This window comes from Ursus americanus, chromosome 29 (assembly GCF_024610735.1).
Source record: "Ursus americanus isolate L20-20 chromosome 29, mUrsAme1.1.p, whole genome shotgun sequence".
Taxonomy (NCBI): Eukaryota; Metazoa; Chordata; class Mammalia; order Carnivora; family Ursidae; genus Ursus; species Ursus americanus.
Window position 1 is genome coordinate 5,476,660 of NC_142155.1, and position 19,742 is coordinate 5,496,401.

Sequence of the window (19,742 nt, forward strand, 5' to 3'; positions counted from 1 at the left end):
ACCTGGTCGCTCTCTTCTATGTGGCACCCAGCAATTCCTCTTCGACAGTATGAGGCGTATCAGTTCTGCAAGGGTATCAGTGTAAAAATGAATTCTAAGTTCCAGAAAGAGCTAGTTAAATAAACCCTCTTTGGTCAAAAAATTATAATCATCATCATCATCACTGATGACAAACACCTGCCATTCTCAAACAGCAGCCATTCAATTTTCATTAATGATACTGAGTTGTGTAAATTCCTCTCACACGGCAGGTTAATGGCTACTTCAGATTCAAAATAGGGGCTCAGTAGAAGGAACAGCAAAAGAAGCTAATTCTTGTGGCTTGATGCAAAGTATGTATTAAAAAGGTAATTTATAAGAAAGGCAGACTGAATGAATTTCAGGTTGAAATAATGAGTGCGAAATTAGGCTTTTAAATCTTAAAGGAAGCTTCAGAGTGACCAAGTGTAATTTCCCTTTGTTGCACATTTTCTTCTTTTATATTAGCCTTTGTTTTAGAATAGCCAGTTATTTATCTTTAGCTGGCTTCTGTAACTAAATAGATTGATTTAAAAGGAGAGAGTTTTAATAAAATACCCCTGCTCCTGATGCATTTGTCTCTTCCTCCACGACATCCTCACGGAGTCCAAGAGCTAGAGAGTAACTTGGGGTTATGCCCTTTCGGGACCAGGTGAAATGGCAATTATCAGTGTGATGGGGTCAGCAGAGGGCCAAATAGCTTTTCCTGAATTAGCATGTGAAAGGAATGTGGGCAAATTAACTGTGTCTGACTAAACTCCACTTTATTTGCTGCTGGTGACATGTTGCTAGAGCCAGATTCATCCCTAAACATGGAACACTTTGGGAATCCTGTAAGAGTTCATTTCACGTTCTTGGTCATTACTCTGCCTATTAATAAAACTCACAGGTATCTAGTACTGATGTATACAGGGCTTTAGTGCTTTACACCTATTATTTCATTCTTACGATAACCCTATGAGATATTGATTCCATCAGGATTCACTCCAAAAAAAAAAAAAAAGAGGAACCACTCTAAGTATTTCAAGCAAGGTGGGGTTTAATACAGGGAGTTAGGTGTTTAGAAAATTGTTAGGTGGGCGGGAGGACTAGGCTCTAGACAGGACCGCCGGAAGTAATTTCCAGAGAAATACAGAACTGGCCTAACTAGGAGAGCACTTACCGTCACAGTCACCGAAGCCAGGACATTTACAAACCGTGTCCCAGAACAGGAATCCAAATTCAAAAAGCTGCTACCGCTGCCACAGCTTTTGACACCCAGGCAGCTGGAAGAAGAATATTGGAGCACTGCTGCCGAGGGAGCCTCACGCCTCCGGGATTTTTCATGCCAGCAGTAAAATGGCCAAGTGGGAGGAGAGGATGGCCTCCTAGTGTCTGCTTTCCAAATTTCGAATAAATCCATCTAAATGGATGGGACCTAAATCACAGCCAAACCCCTAGCTGCGAAGGAGTTTGAGAAATGCAGAATTTTAGCTTTTCAACCTCTGAAAGAGAGAAAGGACCCAAGGACAGAGGCAGAACATAAACAAGGTAATCCGCAGTATTAGTCCAGGTGGGGACTGTATCACCATCCTCGTGCCCCTTTGAATAAATAAGGAAACTGAGGAACGGAGAATTAAGCCGATGGCCTCAGGTGACACCAAGGCAGTCTGCTCCAGAGCCTGTGCTCCTAACCACAGGGCCTCTACCGTCTCCTTACAGTCACGTTGTGGTCCTTTGTGCACATAGGCTAAATGAAAGTTCCAGCAACACTGCTCACCAAAGTGAAACTTTTTCAGTGATAAAAAAAATTCCGACAAGGCTAATCAGGAAAAAGCCAACGCTATAGTGAGTGGACTGTTGGCTTCTACCTTAATCATGCTAAACCAAATCCACTTAATCAGAGGATTCAGCAAAACTCTGGAACTGTGCTTTTTCAGAATGTCTGACTTTTGATCTAGGTACTATTAGATGCTATTGAAATGGTGTTTCAGCCCGTAGAACCAGACGAATCCCCATCCATCACTAAATTCAAACCAAAATCTCAGAAGTCACCACTACAACGTGACAAGGAACCTCTTCCAGAGACAATGGAACTAGACCTCCAGAGAACAACAGAAAACAGCGTGTATCCCCCAGCCCAGAGCTGGTGCGGCTGACACATTGCAGGTGTTTACCAAGCCCATTTTAACCTCCTCTTGGGCCCCTTTATAGTTAGGCTGGGGCATGTAAGTTCTGGCCAATGGAAGTTGGGAAGTAATGATGTACATTATTGCAGGTCTGGCCACCCCTTCTGTGATGACTGGTCCATGTGTCGATGATGGTGGGGTCACAAGATAGAAGGAGCTTGAGCTCCTCCTGAACGACTGTATTTGTAGGGGAGAATCCAAAAGGGCATTACTCTCTGGATAGCCTCAATTTCATGGCATTTTACCTACCTTCTCATCAACTTCATACTCTCCTTTCGAAAGTTCATTCAAGTATTTCCATTCCCTTTGCCTTGCTTCTGCTTCTCAGACCAGAGCAGCAAAGCTGTACACAGTGTTGGAAAAGAAAAAAAAAAAAAGAAGAAGAAGCTAAAATGGAATCAGAAGAAAAGGGCTCTACCTGAAATCGCTAGACCTTTGAAGTCCTTTGAGAGTGTCACCCCTGGAAAAAGTAGCCTCTTCCACGTGCTGAAATCAGATCCCTGGGATGAGATCTCCTCCTGGGATGGAAGCAAGCAGCATGGGAGGACAGTAAGGAGAGAGGACTTGTGCTCACTTTTCTGGGGACCATTGGTGATCACAGCTCAGGACGACCTGGTGAGGGTCCCTTTGTGTGCACCAAAAACATATGAATAGGCAAAACTAGATTCCACACCCCCTCAGAAGAAAACCCTAATGCTCCTTAAAAGCACCATTTATATACAATAGCAAATGCATTCATCGTAGATCACTTTTAGCTGTTCGTTAAACCAAATTCCCTGGGGATATTTTATGTCAATGCTTTGGAAATTAGTCCTTGTTACTTTATGTAATTGAAAACAATAAAGCTAAGTCTTGTTATACTCTTCTGTAATTTGAAACAGCAACTCCTAACCTCAGGTCCTATCTCTAGGCCCCTCAATGGCCTCAGAGGTAATGATGGGGATCTGTGCATTATTTTCATTATATCAGAAAACCTTACAGGAATGGGACACTTAACTTAAAGCTGTGTGAACTAAATGTCAAGTTTCTATTTTTTCGACTGAGACTATATCAGCTTAGTGTAATAATTGATCATCTCAGAGGACAATTGATAGTTGAACATCTCATGCTATCTTGTCATGCTGAATAGCAGTCATTTAATGTCTTTGATTAATATAAACCCAATGAGACTTTCATAAAGAGCAACCTTAAAGAAATGGGCTCCATGTAGGAAAAATTATTAGCAGTTTAAGAATCTAGCCAAAAAGTGGAAACAACCCAATGCCCACTAACGGATGAGTGGATTAGTAAAATATAGTATAGCCATACAATGGAATATTATTCAGCAATAAAAAAATGAAATACTGATACATGGATGAACCTCAAAAAAATGCTTCGTGAAAGAAACCAGTCACAAGAGACCATTTATTATATGATTCCATTTAAATGAAAAGTTCATCAATGCAAATCAGTAGAAACAGAAAGTGGATTCATGTCCTACTTTCCATGTTCTCTTATTTCTACATCTGCTCTTTTATTATATGTATTGCAAACAATGCTGAAAGCTTTCCAAAAGAAGTATTTTTCCATCATAATCATTCTGAAGTGTACAGTTCAGTAGTGTATTCACATTATATATTCACATTATAATCTTGCAAAACTTAAACTCTATACCCATTGAATAGCAACTCCCATTTCTCCCTCCCTCTAGGCCCCGGTAATCACCATTCCACCTTCTGTTTCTATGAACTTGACCGCTTTAGATACTTAGATATCTCATATAAGTGGAAGCATGCAATATTTTCTTTTTGTCACTGGTTTATTTCACTCAGTGTCATGACCTCAAAGTTCAGCCATATTGTAGCATATTGCAGAATGTACTTCCTTTGTAAAGCTGAATAATATTCCACTGTATGTATATGTTACATTTGTTTTGTCCATTCATCCATTAATAGGCACTGGGGTTGCTTCCGCTTCTTGGCTATTGGGAATAAAGTTGCTGTAAACATGGATGTACAGATATCTCTTTGAGATGTCCCTTTCAGTTCTTTTGGATATAGAGCCAGAAGTAGAATTGCTGGATCATAGGGTAGTTCTGTTTTTAATTTCGAGGAACCACCATGCTGTGTTCCACATGATCACCCCATTATACAATCTCACCAGCAGTGCACAAGAGAGTCCAGATTCCCACTGGCTCCCCAACACTTGTTATTTTGTCTTTTTGATGGTAGCCATCCTAATGGGCGTGAGGTGTGACCTCCTCGTGGTTTTGATTTGCATTTCTTTCATGATTAGTGATGTTGAACACCTTCTCATATGCTGTTGGTCATTTGTATATCATTTTTAGAAAAATGACTAGTCAAGTCCATTGCCCATTTTTTGATCAGGTTGTTTTATTGTTGTTGAGGTGTAGTTCTTTGTATATTCTGGATATTAACCCTTTATCAGATATATGATTTGTAAATCATTTCTCCCATTGCATAGGTTGCCTTTTCACTCTGGTGATGTGCCCTTTGATGCACAGAAGTTTTTTTTTTTTTTTTTTTTTTTTTTAAAGATTTTATTTATTTATTCGACAGAGATAGAGACAGCCAGCGAGAGAGGGAACACAAGCAGGGGGAGTGGGAGAGGAAGAAGCAGGCTCATAGCAGAAGAGCCTGATGTGGGGCTCGATCCCAGATCGCCGGGATCACGCCCTGAGCCGAAGGCAGACGCTTAACCGCTGTGCCACCCAGGCGCCCCAGAAGTTTTTAAGTTTAATGCAGTCCCATTTGTCTATTTTTGCTTTTGTTGCCTCCGCTTTTCATGTCCTATCCAAGAAATCATTGCCAAATCCAATGTCACAAAGTTTCCCCTGTTTTTTTCTAGGAGTTGTATAGTTTGGGGCATTATGTGTAAGCCTTTTATCTATTTTGCATTAATTTTTGTATATGGAATAAGATAAAGGTTTAACTTCATACTTTTGAATGTGGATATCCGGTTTTCCCAGCAGCATTTGTTGAAGAGACTGTCATTTTCCCATTGAACGGTCTTGGGATCCTTGTCAAAGATCATTTATTTGACCATATACACATGGTTTTACTTCTGGGCTTTTTATTCTATTTTTCTTGTCTGTAAATGTCTGTCTTTATGACAGTACTACTCCATTTTGATTTCTATAGTTTTGTGATATGTTTTGAAATCACGAAGTATGAGGCCTCCACCTATGATTTTCTTTTTCAAGATTGTTTTGGCTATTTGGAGACCTTTGAAACTCCACATACATTTTAGAATGATTTTTTTCTATTTCTGAAAAAAATGCCATTGGGATTTTGATAGAAACTGCATTGAATCTACAAATTGCTTTGGACGGTATTGACATCTTAATAATATTAAGTCTTCCAATCCATGAACACAGGATATCTTTCCATTTTTTTTTCTCTTTTTAACATTTCTTTCAGCAGTATATTGTAGTTTTCAGTGTAAAAGTCTTTTTTTCACCTCCTTCAGTAGGCCTATTCCTAAGCAATTTATTCTTTTTGATGCTATTATGAATGGAATTGTTATTTAAATTCCCTTTCAGATTTTTCATTATTAGTGTATAGAAATGCAACTGATTTTTGTGTGTTGATTTTGTGTCCTGAAACTTTATTGAATTTGTTTATTTTTAGCAGTTTTTTGTAGAATCTTCAGGGTTTTCTACATCTAAGATTAAATCGTGTGCAGAGATAATCTTATTCTTTTCTGATTTGGATGCAATAAACAATTTTTTAAATAGAACAAATGTGTTTCCTGTGTTACTGAGATATAATTGACATGTAACAATGTATTCATTTTAGGTATACAACATAATGATTTGATATATGTATATTTTGCAAAATGATTCCCACAATGAGTTTAGTTGGCAGCCATCATCTCACATAGTTCCAATCGTTTTTCTTGTGAGAGAACTTTTAAGATTTACTCTCTTAGTGACTTTCAAATATGCAATATTGTATTAACTATAGTCATCACACTTATAAGTCATCACATCTTATAACTAGAGGTTTGTACCTTTTGACCCCCCTTTCCCATTTCCCCCACGGCCCCACCTCTAGCAAGCGCCAATCTATTCTCTGTATCTGAGTTTAGTTTTCTGAGATTTTACATACAAGTGAGATCATATAGTATTTGCCTTTATGTGTCTAACTTATTTCACTTAGCGTAATGCCCTCAAAGTCCACCCGTGTTGTTGCAAATGGCAGGATTCCCTTCTTTTTATGGCTGAATAATATTTAATTGTGGATTTACACCACATTTTCTTTATCCATTCAACCATCAGTGAACACTTAGGTTATTTCCATGCCTTGGCTATTGTAAATAATGCTGCCATGAACATGTGGATGCAGATAGCTTTTCAAGATAATGATTTCATTTCCTTCAGTCATATACCCAGAAGTTGAATTGTTGAATCATATGGTAGTTCTATTTATAACTTTTTGAGGAACCTTAATACTGTTTTCCATAGTAGCTACACCAATTTGCATTCTCACCAACTGTGCACAAAGTTCCCTTTTCTCTAGATCCTCACCTGAACTTATTATCTCTTGTCTTTTGATAATAGCCTTTCCAACAGGTGTGAGGTGACATCTCATTGTGGTTTTGATTTGCATTTTCCTGATGATTAGTGACGATCAGTACCTTTTCATATGCTTATTGGTCATTTGTATAGAAGTTGTCCTATTGGAAACATGTCCGATTTCTTTATTTGGAAAAGTATCTATTCAGTTCTTCTGACCAAAATAAATTTTATATACCACCTTTTACTATCAAAAGTGTTTTCCACATCATTAAAAAATATTTGTAAAAATGATTTTTAATTGTTCCATGAGTCTATCATCTAAGTATGCCATAATTTATATGACCACTCTTCATTGTTCTATTGTTGGACATTTAGGTTGTTTTAAATTTGTATTATAAGGAGCAATGTTCCAAAGTATATCTTTATGTATAGTTCTTTGGTCACACTTAACACTTTTTTTCTTTTATGATAGATTTCTAGAAGTGACACTACTGAGTTAAAGCTTGTGAATATTAAGACTTTTGACGCATTTTTCTAATTCGGGCAAGCATAACTTTAAAAAAATTAATTTAATATACAACATTTGTGATACATTATATCTATCTTTTGAAAATTTACATTATATCTTACATTTTTAGATGGCATGAAATGCATCATATATACACATAGCTTCAAATACACAAATATATGAATTATATTTTTTATCACATTGAGCTCTTTTGTTCCTTCCCAAGTCCTTCCCCTCCTTGTTGGGACGCTGCGCAGCCAGTACTGAAGAGTGAGTTCTGGGGGGCCGGGGTAGCATAGCCTGTTTGAGAATATCTGAAGTAGGAAGCAACTATGGGGCCAGTTTTAGACAAAGTTTCTGGGGACAGAGAGCAAGGCTGAGAGTCATTTTTCTGAGGAGATATAGAGCAAGTCTGAAAGGCCTAATCTACGTTGCACAGTGCAGACCTAGTACAGACCTGTGGTCTAAATGAGGCTGGTATCACGGGGCGGGGGGCAATTGGAAAGGTGGGAAATTTAGGACTGTCACAGTGATTTAGTGGGCAGGGGAGGGAAACGTTAGAGACATTGGCTGGCTTGAGACTATTTCCTAAAGCAATTTTCCGGCCCCCAATGTCAGTACCTCTCCCACTGACCCACTAGTCTACTTTTCTGTTGATACATCTTAGGCTCCAACGGTTACTCTATATTAAGGACCATAGAAACGTGGAAACTCACATTCAGTGAATTCAGCGAATGAATAACTTCAAAGTCCCTAAATATGGACCACTGAATGTTGGGTACCTTTTTAAAATGTACTCTCCAATGATGAAGACTTGAGAATAAAAGGACAAAATTTATATTTATTTAAAAGCTATTATACACCACAAACTTTATGTACTAGTTTCTTATGGCTACTGCAACAAATTACCACAAACTGAGTGGCTTAAAGCAGAAATTTATTCTCTCACACTTCTTGAGGCCAGACGTCTGAAATCAAGGTGCCAGCATTTAGAGGGGTTGCATTCCCTCAAAGGCTCTAGGGAATAATTCATTCCCTGCCTCTTCCAGCTTTTGATACCTGTAGATATTCCTTGACTTATGGTGACTTCCCACCAATCTCCACCTGCAACAACCTTCTCTTTTGTCTATCTTATGTCTTGCTATCTCACTCTTAAAAGGACATTTGACATTGGATTTAGGGCCCAGGTGACCAAGCTAAGATGATTTCTCATGTCAAGATCCTTAACTTTTTTTTTTTAAAGATTTTATTTATTTATTCGACAGAGATAGAGACAGCCAGCAAGAGAGGGAACACAAGCAGGGGCAGTGGGAGAGGAAGAAGCAGGCTTCCGACGGAGGAGCCTGATGTGGGGCTCGATCCCAGAACACTGGGATCACGCCCTGAGCCGAAGGCAGACGCTTAATGACTGAGCCACCCAGGCGCCCCAAGATCCTTAACTTAGTTAAATATCCAAGACCCTTTTTCAAATAAGTTAACATTCACACAAACCAGGGATTAGGACATGAATATCTTTATTGGGGGAACCACCATCCAGCCCACTGCACTTTCCTTCCAGAATCCTACGTTTTAAAGCAATTGTATGATGGGCATCCTATTTCTTGTTTACAAGTGAAGACATTGAAATTTAGAAAGAGTAAATGTTTGACCAAAGCATCCTGGCACTTCATGAGCTAAGATTCACCCCGAGGCTCCATGATGCCTGGATCCAGTGCTGATAGGCTCTGCCCCATGCTTGGTCAGTTACATGGCACTGTCCTCAGTAATGGAAAAGTCAACCTCAGACAACACTGTTCACAGATGGCCTTGTACACTCCACTAGTCTTGACCTAAAAGAAATAAAAGTTCTTTTTGCTAAAAGAACATTCAGTCTAATAGAAGAAAAAATACAGTCAAGCTATTACAGGTGTTCTTTTCACAATCAATTCCGAATAGGTATCAATGTAACCTAAATTTAGATATTCATGCAATGTTCCAAAAGCGCCTTTTTCCATTTTCTTAGCACCTGAAAAAAAAAAATACGTTTCTCTAACTCAGTCCAATCTATTCTCTCAACATTTGTTGCGTACCTACTATAATTTATGGTATAATCTCCCTTGAAATCCCTCTTGGACATTTTATTTTAGACTAAAAATACATGTGAACTCACACACACATACAAAAAGGCATAAAGATATTCTAGCATTCACTACATCCTGGGTTATTTTTTAACTTAATTTATTGAATATTAATTTTTTGTTACCTTTGCTTAAATTTAGGATATTTTAAATAGTTTTAAGATTTTACATAACTGCAAGTGGTTATTTCTTTAAAAAATTTTTTTAAATAAAGATTTTTTTTTTTTTACAATTCAGATTTAGGAGTGGTTTGAAACAGAGCCAAGGAGTGCACATTCAGTCAGGCCCATCAGAGCAATTGTAAAATAATGAGAATATCATGCTGCTTTTCAAAGACAGTTTATCCTTCTACCAAGAATGAGTTTTCAACAGGTATATATTAAGATATCTCAACTGTGATACATTTTACATAATCAAAAAAGTTGATAGTTTAGAATCATAGCACCTTGTAGGGAAGGGATAGATTTCCTGATAATTTTGTATGTTTAAGGAAATAATGTATTTAATGAACTCACACACAAATAACATCTGTTATTACTGATTGGGGAAATTTAATGGAAATGCAAAAGATTGAAATGACATTAATTTGGCTACACTGGAGAGCATCCACAGAAGAAACTCCTTAGATGCTTTAAAATGTAAATGGTACCCATCAGGGGACATAGCCTCACTTCACATAATGGGTTTTCAGATAAACAAGTGGGGGAAATTTGCACGAATTCTGTAGGGGCATAATTAAAAATAATTAGAAAAACCCACATATTTTATGAATTAACTTCAAGAAAACAGAAAGGGATGGATTTTGCATTTTCAGAAAATGGTAAGCATGGAACACAGTTTTGGGATCTGAAGTCCCCAACGATACAAGCTTCCTTCCTTGTGTACCCGCCAATTCACTTAAAGAAAGAAGAAAGAAGAAGAAGAAGAAAAGGAATAATAATTAAAAAAAAAAAGAAGAACACACAAAAAGGATTGTCTCTGGGGAGGAGAAGGCATGAGTTTAATGACTTAGTCCTTGGCAACCATCAATAAGTATGTTTGTTAAAGGCAACCAAAGAGTATAATATATATACTGCAAATCCCGGAAAATACTAGCGTGATTAGATAGATGTAGATAGATAGATGATAGCTAGCTAGCTAGATAGATAGATACCTTACTGTGAAATAGAAAAGTAAATAGAATGATAATCACTTTTGCTACAATAACAAACAATGCCCAAATCTCAATGGAACTACAAATACTTATTTCTCACTCACATTACATGAAAGCTATAGGTCTACAGGGCTTATGCTGAGCTTGGCTGGGTTCTACATATCTTCTCATTCTGGGTTTCAGGTAATACTCATAGTAGAGAGCAGAAGCTGAGGGACAGAGCCAAATTACACAAGGATATTACAATTTTCTGCTGGGACACAGCATACTTCTCATCTGCTCACATCCATTGGCCAAGCAAGTCCAAAGTCAGTACAGTGAGGAAATATGTTGCATTAAAAGGAAATATGGCAAAAGTGGAGAGGAATAAAAAATTGTGAACAAATAAAATAGTTTGTCACACATAAGATGTAGAGAACAGCAAAATAACATGACCAAATATATTTATTGTAAAGAAATATTATGACTATTAAACATTTATGCAATTCAAACAGGAAACTCCTCCAGTCAGTGGTGGCCCCAAGTTTTATGGGGTCTTAAACCTATGCAATTTTTGTGACCTTCTTTAGAAAAATATGATCAAATACTACTACAAAATTAAGGGACTTGAAGTTTAAGCTTAATTATCTTCAAGGTAAGTTCAATATTTTTAATTTTTTTTTTTTTTTTTTTTTTTTTTTTTTTTTTTAGAGAGAGAGAGAGTGCAAGCAGAGGCTAGGTGGCGGGAGGGGCAGAAAGAGAGGAGAGGGAGAGAATCTTAAGCAGGCTCCATGCACAGCATGGAACCCCACACAGGGCTCAGTCTCACGACCCTGAGATCATAACATGAGACAAAATCAAAAGTCCAACCCTTGGCCACTGAGCTACCCAGGCACCCCAAGGTAAATTCAATTTTGTCTTCAGTTTATATAATATTAAAAAAAACTTAATTTCATTCACCAATAAAATTGTAGCAAAGATAAATATCCTCCAAAACTTGTATTAGCACAGTTTTTTTTTAAGCTGGAATTCTTTTTTAACCTTTTTTTACATTTTTATTAATTTATTTTTTAGTAATCTCTACACCCAACATGGGTCTTGGGGATCAAGAGTCAGATGTTCGACTGAGTCAGCCAGGCTCCCCTAGCACAGTTCTTTAAAAATAAAATACCATAATTTTTAATAGACAAATAACGTTTATTCATTTGGACCTAAGAACACAATACAATAATCTTCTGTCCTCCTGAGGCTACCTAGGGCATAGACTAAAAGGAAGGTGGGAATTCTCTGAATGTCCTCCTCTGAAGAAACCCATCTATTCAGTTTTATTTATTCAAAGAATCCCAATTGGCTGCCATTGTTAAATATATTATGACCATCTCATTGTACTATTTTAATGAGTGTGTTAATTTTATTAAAAAATTTTGCCCCCCCCAGGAGATAGCTGATGTGTAGAGGCAAGATTGTTACTGAGAATTAATTAACACATATTTTTTTTCAGTTAAGCAACTTATTTCTTATAAATTTTTATTTATTTCTTCTAATTTATTTCTTATAAATTTATTTATGAGCAATTTGTTTCTTATAAATCTTCCACATCCTAGGTATTGTTGCGAATAATGGGGGAAATTACAGATGGTATGGTTTTCAAACCTGGTGGGCTAAAACTAAGTGATAAGAAGAGTGTAGGGTTAGAATATGTTGGGTGTACAGTGGTAGGCCCAGATCCAGTCAGTAGGTTAAGGTAAGGAGAAGCTGAAAGGTGGACGCCGGAAAGTCTTTCATCATTCTACTCTTCACCTGGTGTGGTAGGCACGATAATGGCCTCCCAAGAAATCTACTCCCTGTTCCCCAAAACCTGTGAGCATGTTACATTATATGACAATAGTACTTTGCAGATATGATTAAGGTTACAGACCTCGAGATGGGGCAATTACCCTGGAATATCTAGATGAGACCCATCTAATCACACAGATCCTTAAAAGCGGGGACGCTTCTCCAGCGGTGGTCAGAGAAAGAGATGTGGTGCCAAAAGAGTCAGCGATAATTGTGAGAAAGACTCCACCTGCTACGCTAGCCTCCAAAAGCAGACACAGCCCTGCTGACCCATTGATGTTAATCTGGTAAGACCCTCACTGGACTTCCGACCTACAGAACTGTAAGATAATAAATCCGTGTTGCCTTAATCCGCTAAGTTTGTGGCAATTTGTTACTGCAACAATAAAAAACTAATACACCTGGCCAAGCAGGGAAGTGAGCCGCCTGATGACACAAGCAGATGGCATCCTAAGTCCCCGGTGTGAAAGCTCTAGGAAGACCAGTTTCCTGCCGCTCAGCACCAAGTCCCGGTCTTTGACCCTCACTGGAGTTCTAGGCTCTCCCACGTACATACACTGCCCCTCTGCGTGGCCCAAAGGAATTATCTCCAACCCAGAAATCCTAGTTCTTCTCTTCCAGTTTTTCGGTGTGTTTCTGAAGTAACATTTCGAAAACTTTCAGTTTGATTATTCTGCATGAGGTAAAGCAGGGAAATACATGTGGACAGTTCCACGGGTCACGTTCTCCGGTGTGATCAAGCTGTTTGCGGTGGATCAGGGAAATGATTTTGGAAGTACATTCATCTTCTACTGGCTCAGTGTTTGACAGCTTGGTTTGTTCCTATTGCTGAAACAGAGAGCATATAACGTTAAGTTCTTCTGTGGTCCTTGAAATATGGACATATTCGAACCGTTAAACTGCATTCTGATTAAACCCACTTACACATTGTTGCAACAAATATGTGTCTGTATTTTTGTTCTCAGCTGGACCTTCTGCTCTGCAAAACAATATCTGTCTAGCTCCAAAGGGGATACTCAGGAAGAAACCGTAAGAGGAACCTCTAATTAAAAACAAAGGCAAAAAGTGAGTCATTTGGGAAAGTTGGAAAAAGATATAGAATATACGCGAAAACAAGGGATGGACTGATTCCAAGACATTGTTTAAAATAGTTTGAATGGAAATGGTCATTGACTGGAGGTGAGAAACAGTCACACACAAGCTATTATGAATGGTTTTCTTTGCACATAAAATAGGCAGGAAAATGAAATCAAGCAGTAGTGAAGCCGTGATAAATAGATGGACGAAATCTACTGAGGAGGAATAGAAGTCCTCCTAGAGGAAGATACTGTGAAAGAATAAAGCCATTTGCCAAATAATGGAGCAGAATGATGAGCTTTGTGTTAATTGCTATTATAAAGTTGTTGCATAATATTTTAATATGCTTTAATACATATTCTTTTCAACATCAAAGATTTAATATTGAGAAGAATGTTTACCATCCTCACAGAGCTCGATTTCTGGATTTCAGCTGTGCATCACTGAACGAACAGAATGTAATATTAATGGAGCATTACGTTGCCCAGAATACTGACTACTCATAATATACAGTCATTAAAAAGAAGCACCAGTTTACTGACACTATTTAAATACTAGAGATTGGCAAAAGAAAAGGATATTTGTGTTCCTAAACTAGAGAGATTTATTCGTGCCAACTTTCTTTCCAACATAATCCAAGTAGAAGCAACAAGAGTATATTATGTATTCCCCTTGAGAGACAGCTAAGTGTTATAAAGAGCACCGGACTTGGTGCCAGGACCCCTGGGTTCCAGTCCCCATTCCTCTGCTTCTGGCACTGACAATGCTAGGAGGCCTCCCAGAGCCTATCCTCTACCTGAAAAACAGGGATAATGTTACCTATTTTTGTCTGATTCACAAAATGAGGTAACACGATATACTACAATATGACTTACATAAATATGTATCGTATATAAATCATTGAAATGCCAATTTAGCAGCACAAATATCTATTGTAACAACTTTGGGTTGAATTTTGTCAACTTAATCTACCGATAGTTTGAAGAGCGGGTTCTTGTTCTTTTCATGAATTTAGGCCGTGTGTGTTTGCAATGATGTTCTTTGCATGTGAATATTTGGAAAACAGATGTTGCCTTCTCCACTGTTTTGCCCAGAGCTAGCCTTTTACCTTCGTTTTCTGAGTTCTCTTGCAATTGCTTTTCACAGCCTCATTGTGTCTTCACTGAAGTGTCAGAACAAATGTTTAATTCACTGATTTATTGACCAGCAAATATTAATCACTTATTATGTACATAGCACTATACAAGGCGTTATTCAATGAAACGAACAGTTTGATTTTTTCCCCCTCTTCTAAACTGACTAGCTCTTTGTCTGAATTAATCAAATCAACCAGTAGGTTTTTGGCTTCCTGTAGACACAGCTTAAATGTCACTTTCTATCTTGAAACTGCTATTTTGAGTATTGGTGATATGTAGGTGGAAAACACTTTACTATTTAGAAATAGAGTACTATACAGGAAGGCTTATTAGACAGTTATTTTCCCTTTGTAGTTTTTATTTCGTTTAACTTTTTATTATGGAAAATGTTAAACATGTGTATAAGCATAAAGGGTAAAATAAAGAATTCCCATATACCTAACATAACTTCACAATTACAAATTCATGGCCAATATTGCTTCATCTGTACCCCCACCCACTTCTCCCGTATCCCATATTATTTTGGTCTTTTCTACAGCCTAGATTTTACTGAGTGCCTCCTGTCGTATAATTTAATACGCTTTTCAGTCTTATGTGTTTCCTGAATATTAGTATAGAACTGTGCTGTTCAATGTAATACCCACGTGTAGCTTTTTTTTTTTAAATAAACTTTTTTAAAGAATAGTTTGATTTACAGAAAAATGTGAAGATTGTACAGAGAGTTCACACCCGGTTTCCCCTATTATTAATATCTTTATTTATTTTTAAATTTAAATTTAAATTATTTTAAAATTCCAGTATAGTTAGCATACACTGTTATATTAGTTTCAGGTAAACAATATAGTGATTCAACAATTCTACACAGTACTCAGTTATCATCATGGTAAGTGCATTCTTTAATCCCCGTCACCTGTTTCACCTACCCCCCCATTATTAATATCTTACATGAAGATGATTCATTTATTATAATTAATAAACAAATATGGATATGCCATTATTAACTAATATCCATACTTTACTTAGGTGTTCTTAGTTCTTACCTGACGTTCGTTTCCTGTTCCACAATCTCCTCCAAGGTACTATATTGCATTTAGTTGTCATATCTCCTTAGACTCCTCTTGGCTATGACAATTTCTCAGAGTTTCCTTGTTTTTGATGACCTTTACAGTTTCGAGGCGTATTGGTGCATTATTTTGTAGAATGTCCCCCACTTGGGATTTGTTTGATGTCTTTCTCAAGATTGATCTAGGATTAAGGACTTTGGAGGGGAAGACAACACAGGTAAAGTGTCATTTTCATCCGATCATATCAAAGGTACATACTATACCGATGATTTATCGCTACTGATGTTAACCTCGATCACCTGGCTGAGGTAGTATTTGTCAGGCTTCTTCAATATAGAGCAACTCTTTTTCTCCTCTTTCCACAGAACTCCCTTTGGAAGGACAGCTCTATCTGAAACCCATGTTCATGAAATAGGGAATTATGTTGCATCTCCTGTAGGTGGTATAGTACATAAATTATTTTGAATGCTTCTGCATGGGAGATTTTTCTCTACTCCTTTATTTATTATTTATTTATTCAATCATTTATATTGGTATGATTCATGCATATTTATTTTATATTTTGGATACAATCCTATAGTGCTTTATTTTGTTGCTCAAATTGTTCCAGGTTTGGCCATTAGGAGCTCTTTCCCTTGGCTCCTGTGTCCCTTTGTCATACCCCATCATTGCGAGTGTGTGTGTGTTGTTTTGTAAATACTCCCGTACTTTCTGGCATATAAGATACCCCAGGTTCATCATGCATGTTCCCTGCCCTCGTCCTAGAATCAGCCATTTCTCCAAGGAACCCTGGTTTCTTCCATTAGAGAATGGTATTAGAAAGCAAGATCTGGGCACTAAGTTTAAGAAAATATTTTTAAATCATTCTTTTACTGTCATTTTGTCTATCTCAAAAATTAAAAGAAATAAATAAATTTTAAAAATTTAAATTATTTTTGTTATAGTTTGTCGTAAAATTTTGATTTTTTATAGTTTTAATTTTCAAGTCATTTTCAGTCTAAGATTTCTGTCTATATTGAACAGTAAGTCCTCTATTTCAAGCAAGTAATTTATACATATATTTTGTTTTTTATATCTTCCTAATTAAATCTAGAGTCTGAAATTTTGAATTTTTCTCTATTTTGCCAATTCAGTCAGTTCAAGTAGCTATTTGGTTTTAAGAGATGTTAAGTGTCCGTGATTTTTTTTTTTAGTGAATTGACTAAATATTTTTATCTCTTATATGGTAGCTAGAGAAAGCGAATGAAATGCCAATGTCTTAAGGAAAGATTATGTTTAGTTCTGTGGAAATCATATATTAAAAATTCATTAAGATGAATCCCTTTAGTGAGGACTTTCTGAATGGTTAGGTAAACTAGTCACTAAAAATTTCATTGTAAAATTTACGAAGTGTTTTTTAAAAAAATAAACAATCAAAAAAATTTGATCTACTACTAGAAAAATAAAACATCCAAAAAAAATTCTTGATTTGAGTATAGTTGACACACGTCACATTCGTTTCAGGTGTACAACATAACGATTCGACTTCTCTATACATTATGCTGTGCTCACCACAAGTGCAGCTACCATGTGTCACCATAAAATATTAGAAGAATAAAACATTTTCAAGGATTGTCATTTCTATACAAAATATTTAATTACATTTTTTCATATATTGGTTGAAGTTATCTTCATAGAATTCGTTTTTTTTAAGATTTTATTTATTTATTTGAGAGAGAGAGGAGAAGCAAGGGGAGTGGGAGAGGGAGAAGCAGTCTCCCTGCTGAGCAGGAAGGATGATGTAGGACTCGATCCCAGAACCTGAGCCAAAGGTAGAGCTTAACCAACTGAGCTACTCAGGCGCCCCCCATTTTTTAAAAATAGGGTTATGAAAGTTATCCATTGGGATTCCAAAGCCAGGCAAACCTAGCAAAACAACTTACCAACTATCAGGCAAGTCGATCTTTCTGTGTTGCTTCCTTCTCTTAAAATCAGTTATTAAGATAAATTGGCTTGGAGCACCTGGGTGGCTCAGTTGTTTAAGTGACCGATTCTCAATTTCAGCTCAGGTCATGATCTCAGAGACATGAGATCGAGCCCCACATCCAGCTCTGTGCTGAGTGTGCAGCCTGCTTAAGATTCTCTCTCTGCCCCTCCCCCCACTTGTGCTCACTCTCTCTCACTCTGAAAAAGATAAATAAAAAATAATTTAAAAAAACTCTCTCTCTCCCTGTCCCTATGACCCCCCAACTCGCACAAGCTCACTCTCTCTCTCTCAAGAAAAGATAAATTGGCTCACATGTATATAGAACTTAATATGTACACCACGTGTATGTATAAAATATATGCATATCTCTATATATTGACATGTATGTGTAATATATGTATACACACAAAAAATATCTAGAGCCCAGCCCTTCTAAATGTTTAGTAATAGTTGTACCTTTCTTATCTTTAATAGTATTTTATTTTCTTTCTACATACTTTAATATTACATTTCTTTAGTAATAGTCAATAACTTAAACATTTTGTTAATTCAGACTGACCTCACCATCCAGTCCAAATTAGTGGAATTTTGCTATAGTTAATATGTTTTCTCTGAATCAATGCTGTAATGGGAATATTTTGATATATATTAATGAGTTTTTCTCCTTTGCATTTCTTAATGTGTGACCTTTGCTCATTCTGCCCAAGGCATTAGGATTATATTATAGTTGGAATGCAAAAATAAAGAAGGTTTTAATAATCAGCTTTTAATATCCAAAGCAGGGGTTTTGAGTTTGCAGCAAGAAAATAACCCTGAAATCTGGTCTTTATCAAAAGACTATGCATATTCTGATTTTACTAAAATAAAAAGTTGAACGCACACACACACACACACCAAAAAAAGACTGTGCAATTTTCTAAAAATTTTTAGCTCCATATTGACTTTATCTGTGGAAGTTACCAAGAACCCAGGATAGACAGAATTCAAGATAAGACCTGAGGGAGGACCCTGTAACTTGGGAAGATCATGGAGACGGGAAGGAGTGGTCTGGTTATCTCTTTTGGCTAAGGGAGATTTGCAGCAAACAGAACAGAAGAGAGACAGGGGTAGAAAGTAAGACCCAGGCAGAAGCCCTTCCAAAATGGGTAGTACCTTAAATATGCTGGAGAATCCTGAAGGCAGAGGGCCTTTGCTTCGCTCCCTCTGTAGAACCTTGGGAGAAGATGTGGCATGAATGCCCAGCAATCACATTTGGTAGAAAGAATTTGTCTGGTCCGAAGAGTCTGATCTCCTGGCTCTCCTGGTCTGTGTGCCGTGAGCAGAAGATTCAGAAATGCCTGTGTGCCCTGGTGGGGACAGCAAAGATCTAGAATAACCCAGTAGACTAACAAGATCCAGGGGCAAGGCAAAGAGGGAAACAGTCCAGTGGTGGGTGCCCCTACAATGGTCCACAGGGCACATGGGACTGTGAGCAATCAGCAGTCACAACTTCAGGGACCAGATCGAGCACTCAACTATAGAGACCAGTGAGGGTCCACTGAGGTCACCATCTGAGTCCAAAGCTCCTTCTCGTCACTATTCTCCCCACCAGCACCCCCCTCACATGATGTCATAATAGTATCTTAGAGTTGAGTAAGGGGAAGTAGAGAAAATCTCATATAATAAGCATTTGCCCAAAAGGTACTGGCATGCCCAAAAAAGACTGATTAAACCAGCATAAATTCAGTTAAAGTGGCCTTAAATTTAAAACATACCGTGTAGTAGGTGAGAAACAGTAAATCAGTTATGAGAAAAATAGTTATTAAATTTGCAGCCCCATTACACATAGAAAAGGCTTTGAAATGATGAATACCTTCCCTTCCCTGGCTGCTATGAGGATCAGACAGGTCAGCTGATCAGAAGCCCCTCTGGAAAGTGAGAGCACTCACTGAAGGCAATGATAATGGCGATTGTGCACGCGGCCCCAAGCATGCAAGAATTAGGACCAAAGAGTCGGTACATCTCAGCTCTGGGCCAGGAGGCAAGGACATTGACAGGAAGACGAGTTCAAGCCAATTACGTGGTAATTAGACCAGAAGTCCAGGGCTGCAGATTTAGCTGAGAAGTTGTGGAAGGGGAGCCAAGTGGCAGCAGAGGACCAGGTCTGAATACAACCTCCCTACATGGGGAAGCAACATGGAGGCACATTCTTCAGGAACGAC

The 19,742-nt window shown here is 37.6% G+C and overlaps 1 long non-coding RNA gene across 1 annotated transcript; it reads right to left on the reverse strand.

The window, feature by feature from the left end:
* Window positions 1-11,178: 11,178 nt before the first annotated feature.
* Window positions 11,179-19,478, reverse strand: LOC123797464 (uncharacterized). Its single transcript, XR_006780955.2, has 3 exons — window positions 18,694-19,478; window positions 15,552-15,769; window positions 11,179-13,126 (listed from the first exon to the last, which is right to left on the reverse strand). It is a non-coding gene; the product is annotated as an uncharacterized LOC123797464 (long non-coding RNA).
* Window positions 19,479-19,742: the final 264 nt, after the last annotated feature.